General features: G+C 39.6%; 1 protein-coding gene across 6 annotated transcripts in view; it reads right to left on the bottom strand.

Annotated features, from left to right (window-relative positions):
- The window catches only part of LOC122885374 (protein FAM126B-like), a 42,279-nt gene that overhangs the window by 25,362 nt on the left and 2,967 nt on the right, over nt 1-13,950 (bottom strand). For 5 of the 6 annotated variants that reach the window (XM_044216363.1, XM_044216360.1, XM_044216365.1 and 2 more), the window contains exon 2: nt 1,805-1,889. The gene's annotated coding sequence lies outside the window, so the exon portion shown is untranslated. Of the gene's footprint in view, nt 1-1,804; nt 1,890-2,025; nt 2,063-13,950 lie in introns of all 6 variants that reach the window. The other variant, XM_044216361.1, reaches the window with a different exon arrangement.

Below are 13,950 nucleotides of genomic sequence, written 5' to 3'. Positions count from 1 at the left end.
CACTGTAATTTTAAGTAGTGATCACAGTCTGCCTTGTGTTTCCTTTGACACAAAAGTGCTCCCACAGTATGTGACATGTGACAGAAGAGTGTTGTAAATAAACTCATTGCAGCTGTATCTGGGTCAGTGTCCCTGGTTAACTTTCTGACACGTGCAAGTAAACAGAGCTGAATGAACTCAGACCACAAGAGATTATTCAGACAGTTATCCAGAGTTAAGGAGTTAAGACGTATAAAACTGTTTAGATTCAAGAGTAAAAAGCTGTGGAGGCACAAAATTGGGAATATGCATACACAGACTTTGTCAGACTCAGCAACCCCTACTTATAAGATGTCCACACACTATTCCTTTCCAAAACTATGTAAAAAAACTGTGTGCATGTGCACAGTCTTAATGCTCACTGCCACAGTAGGCCATAATGTCGACACACCCCTGGTTAATCTCATTTGGTACACCCAAATCATTACAACCAGAAAATTTGCACAAGCTCTAAGGCCTCTCTGGATTTACATTTCTCATTCTCTATGTTTCTCTCATTTTTAATATTGCAATATTGCAAACTTTTATCTTGGGACTACCTACTGTACCCTGTAACAGTTTAAAGGCACTTCAGTATTTCACACCAGTATTACTGTCTTAAACCAAATCCAACATAAAATGATGTGTGACTCTCTGAATGGTGCAGATAAGCCTTAAAATGTTACAAAAAAGGCTTAGAGGAGCAAGATATCGGATTTGCTGTGAGGCTGGTGGAGACAGAGATCATGTTCACTGCTCACAGCAGATGACGATCTGAATGAGTGAAATATTTTGTGTGAGCACAGTCCTTAAATCTGAGCGTGTGAATTGAAAGCCTCCATTTAGTAAGCTTGTTCAGCCCTTCATGAAAAGCTGACTCGTTCATTTCTTCTGGCTTGTCAAACTGTCAAAGACTCGCTGAAGTAAAATTCTCCATCAGCAGGGCAGGCTTATCAGTTACCATGGGTCAAGTGACTTTTAGGTAATGGCAAATATTCACCAATGAGAAATGTCCCTTTTGTAAAAACAACTTAGACTATATTGCGCTCATGATGCATATAAAACAGGGGGATGCTTTAAGTGGCAGGTAAGGGATGAGCTGCTACACCACCACAATTACAATCTGAGAATGTAAGATGTGAAACATAAGATGTCAAAATTTGTTGTTGTTATCCTCCATATGTCAGTAGCCCCATAACGCTTAGAGTGAGAGCCCATTGTGTTTTGTTTTGTTGCTTTTTTGGTTTAATTTCACAAAGAAGACCTATAAAAGTGGAAACATAAAACCAGAGCAATACACATGTGCTTATTCTTGATAAAAACATCTGTAACTGCAACATTAAAGAAAAAATTATCCATAGATCAGATCATCAGGGGAAGAATTGTCAACAGCTCACATTTAAATTTAATTTGCAGTTTCTGGCATCATAAGTCAGACTGATACATAGTCATTTTAAAAAGTAACATTTTATGACAATCTATCAATCTATGTATACTAAAATAACGTGCACACCTAAGAATTTCACATAAAGAATTAGTCTGCACCATGTTACAACTGTTCAGACAAACATGCAGTTTGCTATCAGCTATCGGTGGTAAGAAATGGATGACAGCATCTCGGTAGAAAGAACAACATGTATAACACTGTAAATGAGAAATTGATTTTTGTAGCACCAAGGCAAAAAATAAATTCAAGAAATTCCCGATTCAGGTGATCATGAGTATCAATAAAATACAAAATATAAGGGAGTTTGAGAGGCATGTTGTTGATGCCCCCTGTGCTTACCTCAGTGTCCCAGAACTCAGATCTCCACTGGGAGAGGCAAATGGTTCTCCACAGTGTCACACATCGGTCAATCACTGAGGGTCACCTGCAACAACAAGGGGAAAAAACAATCCATCAATCAGATCATCACAGGAAGAACTATCATACGAAAAGTGGTAATTTGCAAAAAATAATTAAACTGCATTCATATAGCTTGTGTAAGTCATGAAGTTAGCATTTACCAGGTTTGTGTGTCACTTCTGGGGACCAGATCAACATCTATAGATCCGGCATGGCAGTCAGACAAACACGTATGATCACCAAAAGAGAAAACTCACTTCAGTCTTAGGTTGAGGCTCATTTCAAACTAGAATTTTACAGTGTGTGTGTAACAAACTGATGTATGGATATAACTGAAATGCCAGCAGCCTTTTAACAAGAAAATGTCGCACTTGAGTTACATCACAAATAATCGTTTGTTGCATCCCTATTATTCTGTATCATTTGGTGAGTTTGCAAAGTACTTAACTTTCTTCAAATGTGTTTCTCTTCCGGATTAAAAAGATAAATGACTTTGAGAGCAATTAAACTTCAATAATAAACTTCAAAACAGGGCTTTAAAGAATGGTTTTGAATCGTTAAATGTTATTTTGTTGAAAGGGGACTACTGACAGAACATACATGACAAATAATCAGTCAACACAAAGTACAAAGCAGCTGACAACACAGAGACTTGGAAACCAACAGATGGTTGCTACAACAGCACGGCCCTCCACTAAAAGATGCACAGTTTTAACATTAAAGAACATTACTGTGATGCAGAGAAGCCTTACCACATGCATCCAGAGTACAAACCAACAACATGCATTTTGTTTCATAATACAAACTATGCATTTGTTCAACAAACACTTTGTTTTTAAGGTTATTTTGAGGCATGGCACAAGGAATCCATTTAAGTTTCCCATTGTTGCATAGCAACAGTCAGCTGGCCAACTTGTTGTCCTCGCCTGCTAAAAATGCATGTTGAGGATCCACACCCATAGTATTTACCGTATTTGGCAGAATGAATCGTCAGTGACACACAAGACACCATAGAGAGCCCGCTCTGCACTGCTGCATGTCCCTGAGAAGCAGACAGTGCCACATCACTGAGCACTGCATTTGATGTCAAGCATTTCCAGCACAGCCTTGTGTTTATCTGAAAGACTCTTATACTGTATTAGCAATTCATCACAAAGACTTGAGGAAATGACCATGCAGAAGTCCCCATCTGTCTAGAATGATGTGTATACCCTCTCTATCTATTGAAAGCTATAAAGCAGGCATTTATTTTTTTCCTTGCCATATAAAGTGTACTCATTCTGTATGACTCATCAAAGCCGAGGGTAACAGTGGCTCCAGGTTGAGTGAATACAGCAAAGGGAGGGACAAGGAATGAATAATACAACACAAAATCTCCAACACAAATATATTACATATTAGATAACAGAATTATGTAGGAGTTAAAGGTTAGATGGGAAAAAGAGTTCTTTAGGAAAAAACACGAGTTCCCACTAAGTGTGATTAATATAATATGAGGTATATATCTCACTCCTTTTATATTGTAGAAATTATGTCTCAGAAATTTACCAAACCAGTGCTATCAATGGGCTCATGGTACATACTGTTTATATTGAGGTATCTATCTCTTTAATATCTCTGGGTGTATATAAGGCCATTGTGGGCAATGCTGCAAATAAATGAGCAGGGCTGTTTGATGGCAATACTGGCAGGCATTTAACTTACTGGATTAGCCCAAAACTATTGAATTATTTAATTCATTAACATTTTCTCAATTGATTTTCCATAAAATAATGTATGCTATCACAATATATATCAATATTGCAATAGAAAATTACATATACTGAATAAAGTCTGTCAAGAATCTAAACTTTCACTAAGATGTTTTTCCCATGTCCAAACAGCATGGTAAGTACCTCATAATAATGTGTAAGAAGGGTGTATTTACCTACCAATATACAAATTGGTCTTAACTATGTTGTCATTCTGAGCTTTGTCCCATCTATAAAGTATATAATGTGAAATTTGCAAGGACATTTGTAATTACTTGGTAAATTGTCTATTTCACATACCTTTTACAATAAATGTATTAGATATCTGTATTAGGACCTTTCGGAGAATACCAGGCAAGTGAAACAGACCAATCGTTTGAACTGCAGTGGATCAGTCTTTGAATTGTTGTCAACAGTTGTTGTTAATAGGGTATAAGATAAACTGATTGCACTCTAACAAATGGACATATATTTTCTTCAGTCTTACCAAAAGGGTTTTTGCCTTAAGCCTAGGATAATGGGTAGAGTTTTCCCCATAATACAGATTAAACCTAAAAGCCACAGTATCAATATAAAACTACTGTTAAGAATACGGCATATTAAACATCTAGCTAAGGCTGGGTAACAAGAATAAGAAAATAAATAACAGAAATGACAATTCTGTCCTCTCTTCTGGTTATAACAATGTATAATTAGCTGGAACAATACTTTGGGACTACAGTGTAATTCCTCCCCACTCCTGCAGTCACTGTTAGCTAAATATGTCATACACCTAATGAGGCCTGGCGAATGACAATAAGCAAACTTTCCTTCAAGGGCCACTCTTCCTCTATGCAGGACCTGCTCATTGTCCTGTGGTGGGGCTCACAAGGGAATGAGAGAGTGCCAGCCCATCCTGTTTACGGCACTTCAAACCCCAAATCACAATGACATTGCTAAGCACACTGCTTAATGGTGCACAAGGTTGAAACAAAGCCAACAAGTGTATTTTGTGTATTTAGCTTCAAGACAGAGCAGTTAACACACTGTGAATTTGCAGCTATTGGCTGGCTGAGCTAAATGCTAACATCAGCATGCTACATGCACACAATGATAATGTTGACATGTGGATGTTTAGCAGATACTGTATAATGTTTTCCATGTTCAACATTTTAGTTTAGCATGTTAGCATGCTAAAATTGGCTAATAGTACTAAACACAAAGTACAGATGAGGCTGATAGAAATGTCATTAGTTTTGCAGGTATTTGGTCATAAACCAAAGTACTGGACAAAGTAATTTTGCCTGATGATGGTGCTAAATGAAGTTTTGGAATCACCGAAGTTATTACAATTTATATTATGGGGAACGTGAATGTCTGAACCAAACTGTATGTCAATCCATCTCATAGATGTTATATCTCTGGATAAATAAAAAACTTGGTGAAAGGGCCAATGAGGAGCCCAGTCAGGCAGATATGGAGTGTTGCTCTAACTGCACTTTTAAGGGAGGGGAAGGTACTGCTCACTATTCACCCTCTGACTGAGATTGTTTTCATATTGGAGCCTGGAACCTCGGCAGTCTCGTGACTCAATAAGTACTGTATTTATTAGCTAAGCTGGTAAATGAAAAATCCCTTCATACAATCAGTCAAGTCAGTGCTAAAATCCAAAACAACAACATAAGATTAACATCTTGAATGTTGGGGAAAGACTGCTGTGTGTGTGTGTGTGTGTGTGTGTGTGTGTGTGTGTGTGCCATGACTCCACTCTTACCCGACACACCGTCTTAGCCCACCATCGGCCCTGTCCTCTGCCAGGACATACAGGACTAGCAACAGCTGCAGCATGCTAATCAACATGCTGTGCAACTCTATAAACAAGCATGCTAATCAAGTCAGTTCTATGACAGACAACTTGTCTGCTAATCCCACACTGCTGTTCTATGTATAGTGTATGTGTGTTTACCTTACTGTCAGAGTAAACAAACCTCTTTAGCTGAGGCTTGAATACATTAGGTGGCAGGATCAAGTACAAGCGATGATTATGCTGATAAAAGAAAGTTTTTCCAACGGGTGACACGTTAGCAACAATGCACGACACAAAACCATGCAGCTTTAGCCTACATTCTATCCCTCAGTAGCTTATTTAAAGTAAGTACTAAATGCAGTGCTCCCTCAAGCAACTATCAATACTCATCATTCCTTTTAAAACAGATGAATCATGAGTATCCATGACTAAGTGACTCATTAAACCAGTGTAAACAAACACAAGGTTACAGCCCTGCAAAGTACACAGAACCACTCTTAACCACTGCTGCACCCAGGGCAAGGGAGAGGAAACAGACCAGGATTATTTAAATAGTTCTGTCCAAGTTATGATCTACAGTGGAAACTACCCTTACTTGTGTTACCAAAGATAGAGAATCAACACTGAGCTTGTGTTAGTTCTTTCTTGGGACACAATTTCACATTTTCCCTGCCAGTGTTGGTAGTTTTGGCTTCTGAATGAACCACTGTTGAGAGGCAATCATGAACTGCCTTAAATACCACTGAAATATCTGACACAATCAACACTTTATTTGAGTATCATGTTACTCAAAGGGCTTTTCCGATGAACACTGGAACAATGTTGCTAAGTGATGTAAAGGAAAAAACAATTTTGTCTCCCCACAAAGTGTGTCAGAAATTTATCAACTTTTACGATGTGTCAGATCAAAGTACGGTTAAGCATCGTCATAACAAATGCAAATACTGCAGTCGCGCATTAGTCATCAGGTGTGATAACTGGGTGCAATACTTTTCAGCATGACGTGTAAAGAAATGTCCTAACAACTCAAGCAAAAGATAGTTGTTGTTTGCTGCAGACTTCCAAACAATTGGTGTGATCGCGCCCACAGTTTCTCACAGATGAAAAGCTTTGCGTTTTCATGTTTTGTTTTGTTTAGGTTCAAATGCAACTGGCAACCTTACATGAACCATCATTTGTAATCAAAACTGTTATCCACACACAATTATTTAAATTATCAGACTGAATTTTGGCAAACCATGAGATGTCATGCCATGAGGTTTTTGGCAGAAAACAAGTGAGGGGAGTATAAAATCAGATTTCAGTCCCTGTTACTTCAAAGCAAAGCAGTTTGGGCCTGTGCTCATTGCCATTATTCGCTTTTTCCTGGTGTTTGTACAGTACCAGGTGCAGTAACAACAAATGGAAGACATGGCTGAATATGAAAAACAGTGCAGACTGTGTAGACGTGTTTCTACAGTCAACCAATAAACAACATTAATAAAGGTAGTAGGTGGGTATACTTTAGGGTTTTTGTTCAGTATTTGCGTCACCGATTGCTGTGGACAGTTCTTTTTTTATGCTTTCCCACAATAAAATCTCTTAAGAGAACAGCAGGCAGGCTGCTTTCCTTTTTTTGCTGTGACACAGTAAGTTACAGTAGAGGAACGTGTTTCTCTCAACATGAACTCAAACCTAGTGAAGATACTAAATATAATCAAAGTCAAATAAAGACCACATGTGAACTACCGTAATGACATTCAAAATGAATGCCCATGTTCTCTTAGTCAACAAATAAAAGAGAAGAAGAAAAAAAACCTTATCAAAAGGGAGACTACAAATGTACTGCCTATGTGGGTTTGTAGCTGTCTGTCTCAACTTCTCCTCTCTGCCCTAAATGAGCAGTGCCAGGTTTCAACAGTCCAACACTGGGGATTTTTCAAGGTCAACTTAGCTCAGTCAGCCATGAATTATTGAGCTTGAGCCCTGTCCCTGTTCTGTTTGCGCCACTTCTGACGCCGTCCTTGCTCCCTCAAGTCTGCTCGCTGTGACCATGACAAACTAAATGTCCAACAATGATGGTGTGACAATTTATTGATCCATGCTGGGAAATTTTCTCTTTGTTTTACCTCTTCAACAGAAGAGTCAGACACTTTCCGTTTCAATACTGTGATGTAGTTCTCATGCAACACATGCAAATATGGAGAGATTTCAATATGTTGTACTTTCTAAATTAGGGCCATTTAACTGCTCCAAACATATACATTTAGACCAATGATTGAACTGAGGTGAGTCTACAGCGGCTTAAAAGTTAGGTTTACAAGAATCTGGGGTAGCTTTAATGACCATTGTGAGATTTGTTTCAGTCAAGTAGCACAGCCCAAATGCACAGCAAGCACAAAAACACACACGGGCTTGCACTCATTTTGTTTCCTCTCTGCCAAAGTATCATCGCATTGACGACTGTCATTGACATAATGCATTTCCGCCCCTTACCCTAACCTTAACTAAATGCCTAACTTTAACCTAATTCTAACCAAACCCTTAAAACCAAGTCACTTCCCAAAAAATATCCTCACTCTGTAGGTAAAAAACACCATTCAGTCCTCACTATGTAGCAAGTACACGTGCACACACACACATACACGTTTGTTTCACTTTCCCTGTGGGGGACAGTCATTGACATAATGCTTTCCCTAGCCCCTTACCTTAACCATCACAACTAAATGCCTAACCTTAACCCTTATCCTTACCCTAACCTTAACCTAATTGCAAGCTGTACCCTAAAACCAAGTCTTAACCCTCAAAAAGCAGTCTCTACCCATGGGGACCTCAACTTTTGTCCCCACGGTGTCACAAGTCCCCATGGGTTAGTGTGCATTCAGGTTCCCCAAGTCCCAACCGGGATATAAGAACATGAGACACATGTTTCCATCACTTTTGGGGACATCACATTGACTTACATTCATTCCCTGGAGACTTACCCTAACCCTAAACTAAGCCTTCAGCCTAAAATTCAGTGATTTACATTATGGGGAAAAAATGCAAGTCCCCATAATGTAAATCATTGACTGTGTAGATTTACACCCCCACACACACACACACACACACAGAAGGTACAGGCAGAAAGGACTTTTGGTGAGTAAAGGTCAAAAACAAGCAGGCAACAGTCACTGCAGTCAATATGTTCCTGTGCAAATCAATAGTGCTGCCCCTATGACACGTGGACACAAAAACTACTTCTTTGGACATGAAAAATTCATACAACAACAACAACAGGTACTGAATACTGAAAGAAAGAAAGATAGATAGATAGGTGCACAGAACAAAGGAGAGAAAGAGAGAGTGAAAGATTGGCTACTCGTTCTCCCTCATCCTCATCTCTCATAGGCCAGGCTAGGGGAACTGAGGCGTACGCACATCCTGGGCTAAAATTAGCTCTGCTGCAGCTGCAGGGCCAGACGTGTTGGGATGGGCCCCATGTTGCAACTAAGTGTACACACACACACACACACACACACACACACACACACACACACACATTCCACCAATTAGACAGGGTGAGCCACAACACACAACAGCACAGGTGAATGCCAACAGCATCCTGCCTCCTTCCTCTCTGCTCATCAAACTGAGGAATACCAATGCTTTCAATGCAAATGTTGTGTGTATACTCATCCGCATACAGGATAAACGCGTACACACACACACACACACGCACTGGTTGTATTGAGGCCCTCCAGAGTGCCCCACATTAACCTCACTTACACATTATCACTGGGATCAAGGAGGAACAACTTGACTTATAAAAGCCAATGGCATTTGTTACATTTCAAGCATTTAGTTTCTGATCTTATCCAGAATAACTTACAATGGGTTGTTGTGTACAACGCCCTATAATTGTCAGACAAGTATCATATAATAAGCAAGAACTATACACTGCAAGTATTAAGGCTGTAGTGTCTAGAAAAGTCATGGCTCTCCTTACAAAAGTAAAAATAACACCATTATACTCTACTGTAGTCCATTTCCAAAGTCGTGTAAGTGTTCTCATGCTTTTTTTGAGTACAATACATAAAATATGTCAATAATACACCTTTTTAAAACTGAATAATTCTGGGGAGAACAGCGCAAATGTTCCCATGGACACAAAACCATTGTGTAGTCGAGACGTACTAATGAAGTAAATACACAGTTACCAGCTTATTGGGTACAACTGTAAAATCTTATGCAATTCAATTCAACTGTGCTGCAATAATGCTCAGTTGTTGACACTGTGTCACACAAGTCTTGATTCAACACCATGGTTATTTACTAACGGTATGATGTCATTACGTCAACAAGTTGGAATAGTGCCATTATCACGATATAATTTAAAAAAAAATCATATTAAACATTATACCGATATATTGTGAGCAATATGACATGGCACACCCCTAATTGAAACTATGGTATATCTATTATTTTGTTTCCCTCATGTAAATAAGAGGGAACATTGGACATGTGGACAGTCACAAGTTCACTAACAGTTCAAACTACAGACACATGACCACTAATTCCACGGTATTTAGCACATCTGCTGACAGTGTGTGCATGGTGTGTGTGTGTGTGTGTGTGTGTGTGTGTGTGGGGGCTAAGCATTATACTTTACTCCAGAGAACGAAGGAGGAAAATGCTGTACTGCCATATAAGCTGCTCAGCAGTCTGCTAACAATAGGCCACCTTGAGCTTTTGTGACATGCCAAGACCACTGCACAGGCCACAGGCCTGAAACCAAAGCCTGCATGACCAAAGGATCAACAAGGGGGAAAACAGAAGAGAGTGGGTACATTACTACACTGCTGCCTCAGATACTGGCGGGGCTGCAAAACCGCTGAATACCAAGAAAATCAAGCCAGAGAACTTGGCCTCTCAACTTCCTCCCACCCCAGAGACTCATAATAGTTGTTAAATCAAATTGTTTCCTACAGTATGAAAAACAACAATAATGTGGGCTACATTTTGTTCCCATCTATCCCACTGCAGCAGACAAAGAAATCACAATAGCTGGACAATGACAGAGTTTTGCTAGCAACGGTAGCCAAGTTAATAAGCATTAGCCATCGAGTCTTGGCCAGACTTTGGCTTGCCAATGAAACACTCAGTCACAAGTATTTTTAGGACTTAAGACACCAAAAAAAATGTAATTATGCAATACAAACTGTTACTTTGTAGGCTTTATAATTTTAGAAATACTCCATCCCCTTTATTCCCAAACATTGCTCAGTACACCGGCAGCATTAGCAACTAGGCCTCACTAAATGTAAGGGGACACGTTTGTTAACAGGTGCCTCACTCTCCAGTAAACATCTCTCACAGCTTGCTTCAGCAAAAGCCCCCACTTTCCTTCCACGTCTTTTCCATCATATCACAACAACAAATAACTGGCAATAATTCAAAGGCTCCTGGAATCAACCTGGCTTGGGCATCTGTTCAACTTCAGACAGGCACTGAGTCGTGACCAGCAAGCTGAGCAGGAGAGCAGAGAGCCGATCGACGGGAAGGTAAAGCCCAGCAGAGAGCAGTGGCACTGAGAGGATGATGACCTATTATCTTGGCTTAAACAAACAGTCCATACTGCCGTATTAATGATACAGAGTGTGTGTTTCCCCTCCAAACCCACATACACCCTGACACCCAGTACAACAGTGGGAAAGATCAGGTGCCTTTCAGTCTGGATGGCGGGAAATAGAGCTGGTCAATGTATCAGATTTATTTCGAGTTATTTCAAAATGCACAAAATGTTACTTTTAGTCAAAGAGTAATGTTGATGATACCTGGCAACATTAGCTGTCTTGAGTGACAACAGTCCCGTAAACTGTGACGTGAATAATTACACTATATGCGCACCTATCGCAGTTTACGTGACGGTCGTGACTCCAGGAAACTAGCTGGTTCTGATGATCTTGGAGTAAATTTAAATCACATCTACGAGAGGTACAGATTGAGAAAAGACTCTGCACACCGATCTGAGCTCTCCATTTGTGTTTATTGACTAAGTTTTATCTGGTTAGAAGAAGTGTAGCCACAGCAGTCGACTGTTCAGTCGGAAGAAATGTTCAGATTCTACTTCTTTCAGTCTGTCCCTGTCGGGTAGCTAATGCCAGCTAACCAGCTGTCTGCAGATATCAGGCAAATGTCTTGTCAAGAAACACAAACAGCAGCAGCAACTACTTCAGTAGTTTGCCAAATTGAATAATTTTTAAAACTGAAAAATGATAGCCTGAAGTATATATTACATACAGTGTATCAAACAGAACATGGCTAAAAGATGTACTGTAAGTAAGCTATTAACTGTGACCATTGCAGAATGGTGGATTAAAGGTTAACCACTTGATCTGCCAACATAGCATTGTATTAATAATGAAGGGTGGCAAACATAGCATTGACTGAAATGAACTGAAGGAGGTGAAGGTCTGTGGCACACTGAAATCAACTGGTCATACTGTACAGCAGAACAATGACAAAGCCTCTCACCACTTCCATGGGAACAAGCCAGTTCCCCTTCGGGATAATACAGTTAATCTAACATAATCAAAACATTCACACATGTCTAGCAAACCAGCGCTCCAATGATGGCAGCATAGTTTAGCAGCATAGGCCACTTTCCAAATATAATCTGAGTTACAGGTTTGACAAAGAATTCATACAATGTACCACAATGTTTTCTCCTTAGACAGGTTATTGATACACTGGCAACAAGCATGGGTGTTTTTTAAATGGACTGGATTTCCCGTAGTAATTTGCTAATTCTGACTCTTCTTTTAAACTTCATTAGCCGATATTGAAAAGATTTGAGATAGATGTGGCAGAGGTGTATCCATCCTATTCTACACATTTTTAATGCTGGAAATGTTGTGCTTTCTGGCAGTTCTTCCTTTTACCAATTTATGGCTGTGTTACTTTTGAATCTTATGATAGTACATGTGTACATGTTGCTCTCACTGTGTTTTAAAGGCTAAAGCTGCACAGTTTGTTACACACCTATACTAAAATTCTGTAAAACTGAATCATAATGCAGTGACTAAATCCTATAACTTCAGTAACACAACTAGAGCTGCAGTGAACTCTCGATTAACCAATTAGCTGATTAAATTAAAAATTAATCAAAACTATTTCATGATTGATTCATCGTTCTATTCATTTTCCAAGCAAAAACGCCAAACATTCAGTGGTTCTGGCTTCTCAAATGTGAGCTTAACTTTGTGATGTATTGATTATATTTGGGTTTTGGACATTTGGTCGGACAAAACAAGCAATGTGAATACATCACCATTGTTTATAGGCATTTTTCACTATAGACTGATTGATTAATTGAGAAAATAATCTGCAGATTAATTGATAATGAACATATTGTTAGTTGCTGCTCTAAATACAAGTATTGTGATGAAACATCAGTAACCCTCCTGACATTCATTGCATTTTGCAGAATTGCCTGTATGGTAATATAATCGATTAGCTTCCCAAACCTTGTTGCAATCAGTTTTGAAAGCACTGATTCATTTACAAACAGAGAGAGTACACACATTATGCTGCTCCACCTCTTTGGAGCCCCCAGAGGAACAGTATGAACTCGTGTTTGGCTCACGGAGAGACATACTGTACATCATGGAGACAGCCAACACACAGACAGACCTCATACCTGGCAGTGCAGTGAGTCAGCAGCACCACAGCTCTCTCTGCATGCCAACCACAAATCCAGCAGATTTTCAAGACCGTCTGCATGCAACACGACAAGATAGACTCCACTGGTGACTTATAAGTACATCAAGAGCCGATTTTGTTGCTGAATGACACCAACTAAAGCAAAATACCATAACCAATTTCAGAAGTGCTAGATGTCCAAACTCTCCAGGGCAGAATTGTGAGGTTTCTCGTTTGCTTGGCCTCGAGGAGACAACAACAAACATGGCAATTTAGATTTTCTCTACTGGAAGAAGAGGAAGGGCAGGGGGCTGGCTGCTTGTGTGATCCTCTGGCTCTGTGGGAGCGAGTACAGTGGAAAATAGTCCCCACTGCTAATCCATGGCAGGCTAATTACAGCTTTGATCCCCTAGGCGTGTACATCACCACAGGTGGGAGGGAGACAACACACTCTGGGGCTCAGTACAATTACGTTTAGAATAGTTTTGGTTTGGAACTGTCTTAATAAGGGACTACGTAAAAACTTGGTATTTCACCCGGATGGACGTGGTTTTGCAGGACATAGCAGTGCACGCTTCGGCGAGCTCTGTGACCGTCTCAGTGCATGCTCTGGGTGCACGTTGATGCATGTCAAGTATGAAGCCATACAGAATACACTCATGTTTTCCTATAATTTATATATTTTGTCTCACACCTATGTACATGGAAATTGATAGTCTGCCATGTAAGCCCATTTGGGTTGGGCATCTCTTGATACAAGATACTACATTGATATACAGACCCCCCCACCCATCTGAGGAAATTTTTATTGTTGGACATAATTTAGTCCATCTAAATATCAATATATGTTAGCACTATTTAGTTATAACTAGACATATTTTCCAGTA

The sequence above is a fragment of the Siniperca chuatsi genome, linkage group LG12, assembly GCF_020085105.1.
Source record: "Siniperca chuatsi isolate FFG_IHB_CAS linkage group LG12, ASM2008510v1, whole genome shotgun sequence".
In the NCBI taxonomy this organism is placed as follows: Eukaryota; Metazoa; Chordata; class Actinopteri; order Centrarchiformes; family Sinipercidae; genus Siniperca; species Siniperca chuatsi.
Note: the sequence above shows the minus strand (reverse complement) of the source record. Positions and strands in the feature narration are given on the sequence as shown.